At 51.5% G+C, this 12719-nt stretch overlaps 1 protein-coding gene across 3 annotated transcripts in view; it reads right to left on the minus strand.

The window, feature by feature from the left end:
• Positions 1-12431, minus strand: part of LOC144785794 (ras-related protein Rab-7a-like) — a 161926-nt gene extending 149495 nt beyond the window's left edge. Inside the window, exon 1 of one of the 3 annotated variants that reach the window (XM_078664605.1) lies at positions 11643-12431. The gene's annotated coding sequence lies outside the window, so the exon portion shown is untranslated. The remainder of the gene's footprint in view (positions 1-11642) is intronic. The other 2 variants (XM_078664606.1, XM_078664607.1) reach the window with 2 other exon arrangements.
• Between the last annotated feature and the right edge of the window lie 288 nt (positions 12432-12719).

Genomic DNA, 12719 nt, shown 5'->3' on the forward strand with positions numbered 1-12719 from the left:
GTAACTTTAAAGCTCCCTTGAGCAGCGGTCTGACGAGCCAGGGATCCCGCACCTACGCGCCCGAGTGGTACTATACCTGGCAGATATTGGCAGCCATCGGCAACCCCAGTACACGGCCTATCCCTGCTGATGAGGGGTAATACCCCGAAACACGTGTCCAGGGATGGCGAAGACAGCGAAGATAGCAGAAGATCGAAAGATGATGCATCGCGAACACTTTACTACATTGACCAGAGTCCTTAGGGGCGACACCGCCGGTGTGTGAGTAGTGTGCGACCCCACCCCCATTTGTACATATTTACAGTGCTTCCTGTCCCCAGTCCGTGACCTCGTAGCACTAAAAATTCACAAGTCGCTATTCTCCACTGCACAACTGAGATTTAATTCTGTGGCGCTCAGACCTCTGCACACAGATCTCTGCAGTACATTAACTAATATGAAATTAAATGAAATTTCAGATTTGTAAAGCGCGACTTATCACACCTAAGGGTATCCAGGCGCCGGGGGCCGTCGGGGAGATTAAGTGAGCCATTGTTCAGAGTCACATGATACTGAGCTGAGCTGCTGCCGGCACTGGGGTTCGAGCCGTGAGCCTGTGCTCCGGAGTCAGCTGCTCTGGCCGCTGTGCCACACCTCTCCCAGAGTACAGTCTTAGTATTTATTTAAGCTGCAAATTATTTTATATGTAGCTACCTGATGGTTAAAGATCAAAAAAAGTACAGAATAAATGGTTTTTTAGCCACAACTCTGGCCCCGCCCTTATGCTTTCTGACCCCGCCCAATTGCACGCCGCATCACAGTTCCCATACTTTTTTTAATGCACTTCGACCGCTGTTTTAAACATAGGACTGCAAGTAAAACCAAGCACATACCAATGGCGGACCCAAGTTGCCGCATCTCACCGCTAAGTTCCTTTTGTTAGTGTTAGAATGAAGATTTAGAAAGGTGTGCACATATACGACTCCTGCATCTGCCGTTGTTGGGTGCAGACTGCAACGCAGATAAGATACTGGATAATCGTGGAGCGGTGCACCACCAGGCTACCTTTCCTGATAACAAAAGACTGAGCAATTCCTTTATGTGAATAATTCCTTTATTTCAATGACATCAGAAATGTAGACTCCAGCCAACACGTTTCGGTCAATGTAGATTGAACTTCATCAGGGCAGATTCTCAAATAAGTGGCACAACGGATGTGGACATATTTCGTGGAATTGTGGGTAAGAGTGGATATTAGATAGGTCATGGCGATGCGTCCTGTCTCGGCCTTCCTGATAAGGGCCTGGTAAATGAACTTTAAGCGAAGTTCATCAGCGCCTAGGACTTGGATCCAAGGTCAGAACAGGACTGTAAGTAATTGTAATTGTATTTATGTAGTGCTTACTACCCTCGATGAGGCATTGAAGCGCTTTAGGACAGACAGCACGCTGCTCTGAAACCCAAGGTTAGTTCAGTGTTATTAATGGTGGATAAAACTAATTTCAGTAACCAATCTCTGCCCAAACTGATCACCCTTTGAATACGGATAGAGCAGGTGTCTTTACTAGGTGCACATTTTGCACACGGTTCCAAGTTTCGCACCTTGGAGTGGGGGATAATGTAGCGCTCACGTGTTTTTGTGGCAGATTAAATGAACAGGAGTAAAGTGTTACCATTAATAGGGGAGGTATGCGAGTTCATGCAGATGTTTGGCGGTATTAATAGATAAACTAGAGCAGGTTAGATATGGGGAGGTTGTAGGGGCTTGGGCCCAAAAAAGGGGAGGCGGTGATCTTTGAAAGTATTTATGCGCACATTGCAAAAATACATTAACCACATCGCTGCGGCGGCTATTCCGCCACAGCGCTAAGGGGACGGGGGTCGCGCAGCGGGCCCATGCTGGTGACGGAACCGCTCCGTCACCAGCCGCGGCTGAGCTGTGCTCATGACGGAGCGGTTCCGTCATGGCCCCGCCCGCTCAATGGAACGCCCAGCGCAGGCGCGGAATCCGTGCCGCGCAGGCACGGAATCCGCGCCGCGCAGGCACGGCGAGCGGGCCATGACGGAACCGCTCCGTCATTAGCACAGCGCCACCGCGGCTGATGACGGAGCGGTTCCGTCATCAGCATGGAAAGAGTTACTAGACATTAAGGCAAACGTACAAGTGACTTAGAGAAGGGTGTGCCCAGAGAGAAGAAGCGAGCAGAGGAGGGGAGGCGACAATCAGAGGAGGGGAGGCGACAATCAGAGGAGGGGAGGCGACAATCAGAGGAGGGGAGGCGACAATCATGGGTTGGATCGGCTCTTGTGGTACAGAGGACACATGAGACGGGACTTTCAAGACCCAGCACCACAGCCAGCACTGACTCACCCGAGCACCCTCAGAGAGACTAATAGTTACACCCAGTAGCGTCCCCTACCGGACCCGGGTGATGGGGCGGGGGTAGCGAAACAAAAAAAGTAAAACATAAATTAAAAAAAACACTTACCTGCGAGGGCCAGTTGGCCGCCGCCTCATCTCCGTCCTCTTCTTCCTGACTCCGGTCCCGCGGCATGATGCAGGAAGCAGCGGGAAGCACTCGGCTCCCAGCCTCTCGATAGTCAATCACAATGCTGGGTCGGCGCTCAGCCAGGGAACGGCGGAATGGGCGTGTTCTACACGCAGGCTGTAATGAAGTGCGCATGAATGTTTGGCCGGCCAGCCAGTGATGTCACTTAAGAGTGGGCAAACCACTCCTCCCCTGCTCCTCTGGGTGGGAGCAGCCCCACCCTAATTATAATTTTATGTTTCCTTTACTGGACTGCTGCGCAGCAGTGAGGCGATGCTCCTCCGCCTTAGCAGTGGAGCCGCCACTGGTTACACCTCAATCCTGACCTTCAGTACCCTCGCCGATCTACAACTGAGCACACACACACAGCTCTGCCAATGTACCTCAATCCTGACCTGCAGCACCCCTGCTGTTCCAGTACAGAGACACACACAGCTCTGCCAATGCACCTCAATCCTCACCTGCAGCACCCCTGCCGTTCCAGTACTGAGACTCACACACAGCTCTGCCAATGCACCTCAATCCTCACCTGCAGCACCCCTGCCGTTCCAGTACTGAGACTCACATGCAGCTCTGTTAATGCACCTCAATCCTGACCTGCATTGCCCTCCGCCAATCTACTACTGAGACACACACACACAGCTCTGCCAATGCACCTCAATCATGACCTGCAGCACCACTGCCGTTCCAGTACTGAGACTCACATGCAGCTCTGCCAATGCACCTCAATCCTGACCTGCAGCACCCCTGCCGTTCCTCTACTGAGACTCACACGTAGCTCTGCCAATGCACCTCAATCCTGACCTGCAGCATCCCTGCTGTTCCAGTACGAGACACACACAGCTCTGCCAATGCACCTCAGTTCTGACCTTAAGTACCCCAACAATCTAGTACGGAGCATACACGCAGCTCGGCCAATGCACTTCAATTCTGACCTGCAACACCTCTGCCATTCCAGTACCGAGCACACACAGCTCTGTTAATGCACCTCAATCCTGCCCTGCAACACCCCTGCCGTTCCAGTACAGAGACACACACAGCTCTGCCAATGTACCTCAATCCTGACCTGCAGCACCCCGATCTAGTACTGAGAATACACGCAGCTCTGCCAATGCACCTCAATCCTGACCTGCAGCACCCCTGCCGTTCCAGTACTGAGACTCACACGTAGCTCTGCCAATGCACCTCAATCCTGACCTGCAGTACCCCGATCTAGTACTGAGCATACACGCAGCTCTGCCAATGCACCTCAATCCTGACCTGCAGCACCCCTGCCGTTCCAGTACTGAGACTCACACGTAGCTCTGCCAATGCACCTCAATCCTGACCTGCAGCACCCCGATCTAGTACTGAGCATACACGCAGCTCTGCCAATGCACCTCAATCCTGACCTGCAGCACCCCTGCCATTCCAGTACTGAGACTCACATGCAGCTCTGTTAATGCACCTCAATCCTGCCCTGCAACACCCCTGCCGTTCCAGTACAGAGACTCACACACAGCTCTGCCAATGCACCTCAATCCTGACCTGCAGCACCCCAATCTAGCATACACGCAGCTCTGCCAATGCATCTCAATCATGACCTGCGGCACCCCTGCCGTTCCAGTACTGAGACTCACATGCAGCTCTGTTAATGCACCTCAATCCTGACCTGCATTTCCCTCCCCAATCTACTACTGAGGCACACACACAGCTCTGCCAATGCACCTCAACCTGACCAGCAGCACCCCTGATATCCCAGTACTGAGACACACAGCTCTGCCCATGTACCTCAGTCCTGACCCGGAGGACCACTACCATCCCAGTTTGGTTCGGGCCAGACTAATACCGGCTCTGAGTACCTGTGATTGATTCCACTCTGAATGCCTGATACTACCCAAACTACCTCTGCCAGCAGCTGGTTTACTCACTGAGGATTCGAAAAGTAACCACTGGACCCTCTCAGGTCCGTCTCCAAAGACATCCTGATGTGTCTTCCCCGACTCTTCCAGACCAACACATGCGTCCTTTACCCGATTCATACAGGGACTCCACATGCCTACAATTGGGATTCCTGGAGCGTATTACGCCACTGTTATTAAATAAGAGAAACCTGGCCCTGATGAAGGCCTAAATATTCCAACAGGCCGAAACGCCGTCGACTATTGCATAGAAAATCCAGGAGCTAATTCCACGAGGATACCCATCCTGACTCCACTTGTATATATATTATCATTCATTGCTTGGGTATCTCTACTATGTAAATCTCACCACCAATTGTGTTTTTTGTTACGCCCTTTTGTGTTGCTGTACATACTTCCTCACGTGTCACTTGCGCTGTCACCATTTCACAAGCACTTGTGCACAGTATCCCACAGGTTACATGCCATTCGATGTAACGCAGTGTTGCTTTCACACATGTTTAAAAATATATGAAGTTATTTATAACAAATATATACGAGTACAACAATTTGATTTTATGTTGTCAAATTGTATTCTTGTCTTCCTTGTTTCTCCTTCTGCTTCCAGTAATTAATTGTGCTGCTTTAAACTGACCTCTAACTAATACCCTTAGAGACATTGTTGTATGATGCAGATGTTTTCCCTGGTCTCTATAGGGTGTATGGGCGACCTCCTGTGGTCTGATATTGCATCCCAGTACTGAGACACACACAGCTCTGTCCATGTACCTCAGTCCTGACCTGGTGAACCCCTGCTGTTCCAGTACTGAGGCTCACACACAGCTCTGCTAAAGCATCTCAAGCCTGCCTGCAGCACCACCTCCCTTTCCAGTACAGAGTCGATACAGCACTACAGATGAACCTCAAACAGTCTAGCTCGGAGCAATATACACTGTTTTGCCGGTGCACCTACGACACGATGAGCAGTACTCCCAGCTATCACAGTTATGAGTCCCACTCGAGCTCTGTCACTGCACCTCAGCCCCAATCTGCAGCACTCCTGCTATCCAGTGAGAGACCCAAACACATCTCTGCCAGTGCCCCTCAATCTCAAACCGTAGGACTCAATACCACCGCAGAAGAGCGCCACGGGGCCAGATTCACAGAACTAACTTAAGACAAAATCCTAAACTTACTACCATTTTGGTATTCACAGAAGGCACTTACTCATTTCGGTATTCACAGACGTTAGGAGTCCTAACTTTAGGACTCCTAAATACCTTCTGTGAATACCGAAAGTCTTAAAGTTAGGATTTTTCTCAGTTTAGGAGTAGTAAAGTTGGGAGTCCTAACTTTACTACTCCTAAACTGAGAAAAATCCTAACTTTAAGACTTTCGGTATTCACAGAAGGCATTTAGGAGTCCTAAAGTTGGGAGTCCTAACTTTACTACTCCTAAACTGAGAAAAATCCTAACTTTAAGACTTTTGGTATTCACAGAAGGTATTTAGGAGTCCTAAAGTTAGGAGTCCTAACGTCTGTGAATACCGAAATGAGTAAGTGCCTTCTGTGAATACCAAAATGGTAGTAAGTTTAGGATTTTGTCTTAAGTTAGTTCTGTGAATCGGGCCCACGGAGAGCTCCGCCAGTGCCCCTCGATCTCAAACCATACGACTCAATACCACTGCTGGAGAGAGCCACGGAGAGCTCCGACAGTGCCCCTCGATCCCGAACCGTAAGACTCAATACCACTGCAGGAGAGAGCCACGGAGAGCTCCGCCAGTGCCCCTCGACCTAAAACCGTAAGACTCAATACCACTGCAGGAGAGAGACACGGCGGAGAGCTCCGCCAGTGCCCCTCGATCTCAAACCGTAGGACTCAATACTACTGCAGGAGAGAGACACGGAGAGCTCCGCCAGTGGCCCTCGATTTCGAACCATAAGACTCAATACCACTTTACGAGAGAGACACAGAGAGCTCCACCAGTGCCCCTCGACCGTACCCTGTAGCACCCCCTAGTATTTTCGTACTGGAACGAGCACCTCAGTCCACACTTGCAGCACTTCCACCATTTCAGTAATGAAACATGAACACTGTACTATCCCAGTGCGGATGACCCCTCTCCGCTCTGCCAGTGCCCCTCAAACCTGAGCCTTGTTACTGTACTGTTGAGGGTAATTCACAGCTCTGCCGGTGTCGCTCAATCCTGATCTGCACCCCCTGCCATGCCACAAAGACCCACGTGCAGCTCTCCCAGAGCATCTCAATCCTGAACTGCAGGGCCCTGTTCTATCCCAGCTCAGGGACCACCGCTGCTCCGCCAATGCACCTCACTCCTAACTACACCACCCCGCCATTCCACCCAGATCACATACAGCTCCCCCGTGTACCTGCAGCTCTGACCCCACACGCTGCTCTCCCAATGCACCTCTTTCCTAGCTTACCCCACCCCGCCATTCCATCATATACAGCTCCCCTGTGTACCTGCAGCTCTGGGATCACACTCTGCTCCTCCAATGTACTTCACTCCTAACTACACCATCCCCACTATTCCATCACATACAGCTCCCCCGTCATTCCATCACATACAGCTCTCCTGCCATTCCATCACATACAGCTCCCCCGTCATTCCATCACATACAGCTCCCCCGTCATTCCACCACATACAGCTCCCCCGTCATTCCATCACATACAGCTCTCCTGCCATTCCATCACATACAGCTCCCCCGTCATTCCATCACATACAGGTCCCCCCATTCCATCACATACAGCTCCCCCGTCATTCCATCACATACACCACCCCCACCATTCCACCAAATACAGCTCCCCCATTCGTCCACATACAGCTCCCCCAGTGTACCTGCAGCTCTGACCCCACACGCTGCTCTCCCAATGCACCTCTTTCCTAGCTTACCCCACCCCGCCATTCCATCATATACAGCTCCCCCTGTGTACCTGCAGCTCTGGGATCACACTCTGCTCCTCCAATGTACTTCACTCCTAACTACACCACCCCCACTACTCCATCACAGACAGCTCCCCCGTCATTCCATCACATACAGCTCCCCCGTCATTCCATCACATACAGCTCCCCCGTCATTCCATCACATACAGCTCTCCTGCCATTCCATCACATACAGCTCCCCCGTCATTCCATCACATACAGCTCCCCCGTCATTCCATCACATACAGCTCCCCCGTCATTCCATCACATACAGGTCCCCCGTCATTCCATCACATACAGCTCCCCCGTCATTCCATCACATACAGCTCTCCTGCCATTCCATCACATACAGCTCCCCCGTCATTCCATCACATACAGCTCCCCCGTCATTCCATCACATACAGCTCCCCCGTCATTCCATCACATACAGCTCCCCCGTCATTCCATCACATACAGGTCCCCCCATTCCATCACATACAGCTCCCCCGTCATTCCAAAACATACACCACCCCCACCATTCCACCACATACAGCTCCCCCATTCCTCCACATGCAGCTCCCCCAGTGTACCTGCAGCTCTGACCCCACACGCTGCTCTCCCAATGCACCTCACTCCTAACTTACCCCACCCCCACCATTCTATCACATACAGCTCCCCCAGTGTATCTGCAGCTCTGGGACCACACTCTGCTCCTCCAATGCACCTCACTCCTAACTACACCACCCCCACCATTCGATCACATACAACTCCCCCGTCATTCCATCACATACAGCTCCCCCGTCATTCCATCACATACAGCTCTCCTGCCATTCCATCACATACAGCTCCCCCGTCATTCCATCACATACAGCTCTCCTGCCATTCCATCACATACAGCTCCCCCGTCCTTCCATCACATACAGCTCCCCCCATTCCATCACATACAGCTACCCCGTCATTCCATCACATACAGCTCCCCCGTCATTCCATCACATACAGCTCCCCCGTCATTCCATCACATACAGCTCCCCCGTCATTCCATCACATACAGCTCCCCCGTCATTCCATCACATACAGCTCCCCCATCATTCCATCACATACAGCTCTCCCGCCATTCCTCCACATACAGCTCCCCCGTCATTCCATCACATACAGGTCCCCCCATTCCATCACATACAGCTCCCCCGTCATTCCATCACATACAGCTCCCCCGTCATTCCATCAAATACAGCTCCCCCGTCATTCCATCAAATACAGCTCCCCCGTCATTCCATCACATACAGCTCCTCCAATGCACCTCACTCCTAACTACACCACCCCCACCATTCCATCACATACAGCTCCCCCACCATTCCACTCAGATCACATACAGCTCTCCCACCATTCCATCACATACAGCTCTCCTGCCATTCCATCACATACAGCTCCCCCGTCATTCCATCACATACAGCTCTCCTGCCATTCCATCACATACAGCTCCCCCGTCATTCCATCACATACAGCTCTCCCGCCATTCCTCCACATACAGCTCCCTAGTGAACCTGCAGCTCTGACCCCACACGCTGCTCTCCCAATGCACCTCCTTCCTAACTTACCCCACCATTCCACCCAGATCACATACAGCTCCTCCGGGTACCTGCAACTCAGATTAGTCCAAAAAAAAGAGGGTTTTCAGTAGGTAGGAAGTTGTGGCGCTCAGCTAAGTTTGCGTGTGTGTCAAGACCGTTACAAGTAGATATGGTGCTGGCCAGGTAGGGGAGACCCCTGTAACCCCTATATGTGTGTGGGAAATTCCCACAACAATATCGTACGGTCAAGTCCTGGGCACTCATATACGGAAGTAATTCGAAAAATTCACTTAGCTGTAAGTCCATGTGAAAGATCAATTTAAAAAAAAATAAAAAAATAAAAATAAAAAAAAAGGTTAGCAGAGGAGTTGTTTCTTGTTTCTTTTAATTTTCTTTGCGTTGTAAAATAATCAGCATAGAACAACCAGCCGACACGTGTTTCGTCAGGGAAAGGTGGACCCCCGACTGTTCAGGGCTGCGCTGATGGAAGCAAGGCTTGTATGTACAACAGGAGCATGTATCCGTCAACCTTGTTGGGATTGGGGTAGGTAGTATGGTATACACAAATGATATCCCAACTGGTATTATTCAAAGACAATTAGAAATGATATGTACACAACATTATCAGAAGGAAGTGAGGAGACTCTTTCTTTGGTTCTTACATGTGCTCGTGGCATCATTGTATAGGAGAAGGGAGGAAAACAAAGTAATTGGCAGTTGTGACAGCACTGCACTCAAGCAATTAAAACAATGGATGACAACCCAAATTGTACTTGGTGCTGGGTGTACGTGGATGAAGAACACAGTAGCGGCGCAAGTGACAATGTGATCAGCGAGGACGGCGCAAGGTGACTGGTGCAGAAATATATACAGTGATTAGACGACGAAAAATGATTTCAGGTGACTTGATGAATACATTTCTATTTGTATGTTCGTGAATCACTTGTTATGAAGCGCCTATGATCGCGCTGAACGGTCGACGACGTTTCGATCCACTTCAATCGGGATCTTCTTCAGGACTGGGTTGGTGGCAGGGCGAGAAGTGACTTTTGGTCAAAGAAGTCCAGGGAACATCACAACGATCTGATCGCCGTGAGGCTCGTCTCTCCCCTAAGATTTATTCCAACAGTACCGATCACGTCTGGATCGGCACATGGGACCTAGCAGCGGATTTACTTGTTCCTCCGGACTCATGCCGGTTTACCTCTGATTGTTACTCTATACCTTTGGTTCATCGGAGCCCACACCCACCCGCCTGGAATTACCACCCTGGACTTCTTTGAATAATACCAGTTGGAATATCATTTGTGTATACCCGATGAAATCGAGGCGGCGACGTGGAGATGATGGTGATAATTCCAACCTGGCAGGTCTGTACCGCTGGGTGTGTGGGAAAGTGCCCAATGTGTAGGGGGATCTCGTAACACGGTTGCGGGATTTAAAAGGAGCCACGGAAGTGCACACGGGTGCCTGTTCAAATCTGATACATTGGAGTTGGAATGGAGAGCAGGGCCGGACTGGCCTTTGTGGGCATTGGGCAATCGGCAATCCCCCGCACAGGTGGGGGCCGGTTTAGGACCCCTGGGGGCCATTTTTGTTACAGGGACGTTTTTAGCTGCAAAACCAGCCCTGTAACATAATCTGCCCTAAACCGGCCCCGGCAAAGAGCTCGGCGGCACCCCCTACCCCCCGAAGGGGGGGGCGAGCACTTTGCCAGGGCCGGTTTTGGTTCCCAGTCCGGCCCTGATGGGGAGCTGCGTCCCCCGGCTTCACGTCACATCCACGTGAGAGAGGGAAAGTAAAACGAAGACACGGATATGTGTCAAGAGTCAGTGATTGGATAAGTACCGGAAAATGTCCTCCGTGGCTCGCCTCCAGAGAGTGATGGTTACCCTGACGAAACACGTGTCGGCTGGTTGTTGTATGCTGCAGCGCTGACCCCACACGCTGCTCTCCCAATGCACCTCCTTCCTAATTTACCCCTCCCCCCCATCCACCACATACAGTTCCCCCAGTGTACCTCAACCTTGACCCATTCTATTCCATTTGTGACCCCCACTCTGCTCTTCCAATGCACCTCACTCCTGACTAACACGTATGGGGGCGTGGCCTGCTTTCCCAAAGGCAGAGAACCAAAATATATAACCAGCACCACCCAGATTGTGAAATTTTGGGGCCGCAGCGTTTTCTGAATAGTTATGGATTTGCCACATATTTCTTCTTGTACTACTGATTTTAACAAAAAAAATTCTTCTATGCCAGACGGGTTCAAAGTTACTAAAAAGGCTGTCACGACCCTTACAAAGGTTGAACTGGTCACCGTCAGTTGTCGATTGCTATATTTAGGTGGTGAACGGGTATAATGACGTGGAACCGGAGGGCAGACACGGGTTCCATTTGTCCAAAATATAAAAAAATGAAGAAATACTACTATAAAATGACCGCAGTGTTTACATTTTCTTGCTGCATACTTTAGTCAACTTTTGGGCATAAACTGATCCCCCCTACCGCATAATTCCAGTGACCAGGAGTTTACTATACCGAGTTCAGTTACAGAGAGTGAGTACACGTGATCCGGATCTTGATTCCTTTACCAGTGCCTTTATATAGCGCCACAAAGCATGCCCTCGCTCTAAGGCACATCGCCGCCTTCCTGCTAAAGTTTGTTGTAGTTTAAGACACAGTAAAGTAACCGTGCCTAGGTCTTAAAGTGAGCACAAATCCTTACTCAGGCGAGCCTTACCTGTTCTCCTCGGCGACGGCGTGCCTGTCTGTCTGTTGCAGGGGCTTCTAGGCGCCCGAAGAACAGGTGTAACTCTCGCGGTGCAGGGGCTTCTAGGCGCTTGATGCCAGGTGTAACTTTCGAGGTGCAGGGGCTTCTTGGCGCTTGATGCCCGGTGTAACTCTCGCGGTGCAGGGGCTTCTAGGCGCTTGATGCCAGGTGTAACTCTCGGGGTAAAGAGGCTTCTTGGCGCCCGATGCACTGGTGTAACTCTCGGGGTGCAGGGGCTTCTAGGCGCCCGATGCACTCTCGGGGTAAAGAGGCTTCTTGGATCCCGATGCACTGGTGTAACTCTCGGGGTGCAGGGGCTTCTAGGCGCTTGATGCCAGGTGTAACTCTCGGGTTAAAGAGGCTTCTTGGCGCCCGATGCCAAGTGTAACTCTCGGGGTAGAGGGCTTCTAGGCGCTTGATGCCAGGTGTAACTCTCGGGGTAAAGAGGCTTCTTGGCGCCCGATGCACAGGTGTAACTCTCGGGGCTTCTTGGCGCTCGATGCACAGGTGTAACTCGGGGCGCAGGGGCTTCTAGGCGCTTGATGCCAGGTCTATCTCTCAGGGTGCAGGGCTCCTCGGTGCCCCGATGCGCAGGTCTATTCCTCGGGTTGCAGGGGCTCCTCGGCAGTCAGTGCTCACAGCTCCTGGGCGGGGGTTGGGCTCTCGCACAGCGCCTCGCTGCTCCGCCGAGCCTCACAGAAGCAGAGGCGCTGCAGAGGAGTCCGGCTCCGCCCCCGGTTCCTGGTTCCTGCTTCTGCCGAAGGAGGAGCCGAGGTGGGGAGGGACCCGCCGGAGGCAGTGACTGGTGCCTACGTCTGAGTCTTGTGAGGACACACACGGTGGCGGCTCGCCCACACCCCCGGGCTCAGAACGAGGCTCCTGACAGCTCTAGCTCAAAAGTTGCTTTGTATGTGACCAGTTCATGGCACCGCCTGTACCATGAGTCAGGCCAGGCATGTTTTAATTTTATTTTTTACTTTGCATTCTGGCTCTTGAGGGGAGAGTATAACACTGTGGTCCCGCCTAGCCATATGTAACTGTGTTGTA

This window comes from Lissotriton helveticus, chromosome 10 (genome assembly GCF_964261635.1).
Source record: "Lissotriton helveticus chromosome 10, aLisHel1.1, whole genome shotgun sequence".
In the NCBI taxonomy this organism is placed as follows: domain Eukaryota; kingdom Metazoa; phylum Chordata; class Amphibia; order Caudata; family Salamandridae; genus Lissotriton; species Lissotriton helveticus.